Here is a 2,967-nt window from a genome sequence, read left to right as displayed (position 1 = left end):
CTGAATAATCCACACTAAATTGCATCTGTCTTACATTGGCGTACTCATTCAACACGTCTATGAAGCATCTCTGAAGTCTCCTTCTCTGCTTCCCCTTCCTCCTAGCTTTGTGTCTAACTTTAAACACAGCAGAAAATAAATAGCAATGCGTTCTCAATAGGGTAGATCAATCAGTGCTTCTCACTCCATTTACAACGCCCAGGAACAAGTCGGTTTCAATATTGTTTTTTCCAGTTACTTCTTGTACATGATCAAAGCATCACTGATCTTGACGCTAAATCGTTGTCAGTCCATTGTCATTTGCACCCAATTGGTAGCAGCAGTGTGTACCATCTATAAGATGCACTGTAGAAAGTCACCAAAGATCCTCAAACAGCACCTTCCAAATCCACAACCACTTCAAGGTCGAAGGACAAGGGCAGCAGATGGGATCACCATCCCTTGCAGGTTCCCTTCTGAACCACTCAGCACTCTCTGGAAAAATATCAGCCATTCCTTCAGTGTCGCCGGGTCATAATGCTAGAACTCCCTCCCGAAGTGAATGTTGAGTCTATCTACAGCATGGGGGACTACAGTGGCTCAGGAAGATAGCTCACCGTCACATTCTCAGTCGAGGAACTAGAGACAGGACAACAAATGCTGGGCTCTGCTAGACATGCCGATGTCCTGTAAATGAATGGAAAACACATTTATAACCCCCTCTGCTTTCTCTCGTCCAAAGAAAACAAGCCGAGCTTACCCAGCTTCTCTTCATCACTGAAATGCTCCATCCCAGGCAACATCTTCGCGAATCTCCTCTGAACCCCCTCCAGTGTATCACATCCTTCTAATAGTGCAGAGATGACAACTGCACACAATGTCCAGCTATGGTATCGCCAAACTCCTGTTCAAGTCCAACGTCATATTCCTGCTTCTATAAATTATATGGCACACCATAGGAGCAGGTAGGACTTGAACCATGTCCGCCTAGCTCAGAGGCAGGGACATTACCACTGTGAAACTAGCTTCCTAACTCGCAGTCCCTGAACTGCCTGCTGGTGATTCTCATTTTCCCCTGATACCCAGTTCCACCTGTACCCCAACTGACCTCTCCCTCCCCTTCAGCTTCCTGCTCCCACTCAGTACCCTTTTTCATTCTAATATTATTCAACTGCAGGATGCCAAGACTGACCCTGATGATTATTGTATCACATACGCCACACTGAACCTCAGTGGGCACTCACAAGATAGAAACGGAGCAGATGGAAACATTTACGCGAATATTCCACGCAAATAAGAAGCAAGAGGATAGACTGTGTGGAGGGAGGGGTGTTCGTTCGATTCTATACACCATCTGGTGAAGCGGTACAATGTAACTCCTGTGTACAGATAACAATCTTGTGAACTTTATGATGGAAACGTGTTTCACAACGCTTTTGACTCCACTCATTTTCTTCCGCGGAAGCTGTTTTTATGCCAGTGTGACCATCAATGTCTTCTGGACCTCACTGGGTTTTGTATTTGACTAGCTATTTTGGCTTTTGGGAATCTTTGGACATTTAATATCTGTCTCTTCTTTGTTCTCATATCTGAGGATTAAGCTTAGCGTTTGGTCCACGTTTAAGCGGATGAATGCATCATCTGTCTCCTTCTTTTAATGAGCAATTAGGAATCTCTCCTATTCTGACCAATTTAGAATAGAAATTGTCAGACGGTTCTGACAGTTGGGAAATAGTGAAAAGGGTGCGATGGCCTGGTGGTGTTATTGGTGGACTGTTAATCCAGAGATCTCTGTGATATTCTAGGGACCCGCATGAATGCTACATGGCAGATGGTGGGTTTTAACATCAACAAAATTCTGGACTAAAGTGGCTGATTGTGACCTATGATCGATTGTCAGTAAAACCCATCTGATTCATTCACGTCCTTTAGGGAAGGAAACTGCCATTCCTTACCTGGTCAGCCTACATGTGACACCAGACCCACAGCAATTCGATTGAATCTTAACTACCCTGTGGGCTTTTAGGGATTGGTAATAAATGCTGACCTATCCGGTGGTGTCCTCCTCTTATGAATAAAAGAAAATTTGGAATCTCAGTCTAGAGTTAGGGACACTACCATGGCACCACATATGGGCTCGGTGTGATGTAAATACAGGCTTTGTTGAAGATGTCAATATTTTAACACCGCCCTCGTACAGATCTGATAACGGCTGTCCATCAAGAAAGGTTCTCGTCAATAAGTGCCATTTGTCTTTCAATGAAACAGCATGATTATGTCGATGAATTGTCAAGCATTAGAGCGAGCAAGGACAGTGATTGAGTTATCGGTTTTTAAACACCGTGGTCCCTCATTCAGGGAAAGGATGTAGAGCATTGCTGGCAAGGACAGCATGTGTCTGTAATCATAGAGTCATAGAGCCATACAGCACGGAAACAGATCCTTCAGCCCAACTCAGTCATGCTGTCCAGGCTTCCTAAACAGAACCAGCCCCATTTGACCCATGTCTCTCTCACCTTTTCTATCCATGGGCCTGTCCAAATGCCTTCAAAATGTTGTAACTGTACCGGCCTCCAATATCCCCTGTGGCAGCTTGATCCATATATGCACCACCCACTGCGTGAAAAATTGCCCCTCATGTCTCTTTTAAATCTCTCCACTGTCATCTAAAAACTATGCCCTCATTTGGACTCTCCTAACCTGCGATTAAAAATCTTGTCTATTCACCTTATCTATGCCCCTTATGATTTTATAAACCTCTATAGGGCCCACCCCTCAACCACAGACCCTCCAGGGAAAAAAATCGCCTCAGCCTATCCACCCTCTCCTTATTATTAAAACCCACCAGCCTTGGTAACATTCTTGTAGATCTTTCCTGCACTTTTTCCAATTTAATAACATCCTTCCTACAGCAGGGCGACCAGAATTCCATGCAATAATCCAAACATGGCCTTGTCAATGTCTTGTACAGCCATAAATTGGCAACCC

At 44.5% G+C, this 2,967-nt stretch overlaps 1 long non-coding RNA gene across 1 annotated transcript in view; it reads right to left on the bottom strand.

The window, feature by feature from the left end:
• LOC122544668 overlaps nucleotides 1-2,059 on the bottom strand; it is a 17,382-nt gene extending 15,323 nt beyond the window's left edge. The window contains exon 1 of the long non-coding RNA XR_006310430.1: nucleotides 1,152-2,059. This is a non-coding gene — a long non-coding RNA (uncharacterized LOC122544668). The remainder of the gene's footprint in view (nucleotides 1-1,151) is intronic.
• Between the last annotated feature and the right edge of the window lie 908 nt (nucleotides 2,060-2,967).

This window comes from Chiloscyllium plagiosum, chromosome 50 (assembly GCF_004010195.1).
Source record: "Chiloscyllium plagiosum isolate BGI_BamShark_2017 chromosome 50, ASM401019v2, whole genome shotgun sequence".
Taxonomy (NCBI): Eukaryota; Metazoa; Chordata; class Chondrichthyes; order Orectolobiformes; family Hemiscylliidae; genus Chiloscyllium; species Chiloscyllium plagiosum.
Note: the sequence above shows the minus strand (reverse complement) of the source record. Positions and strands in the feature narration are given on the sequence as shown.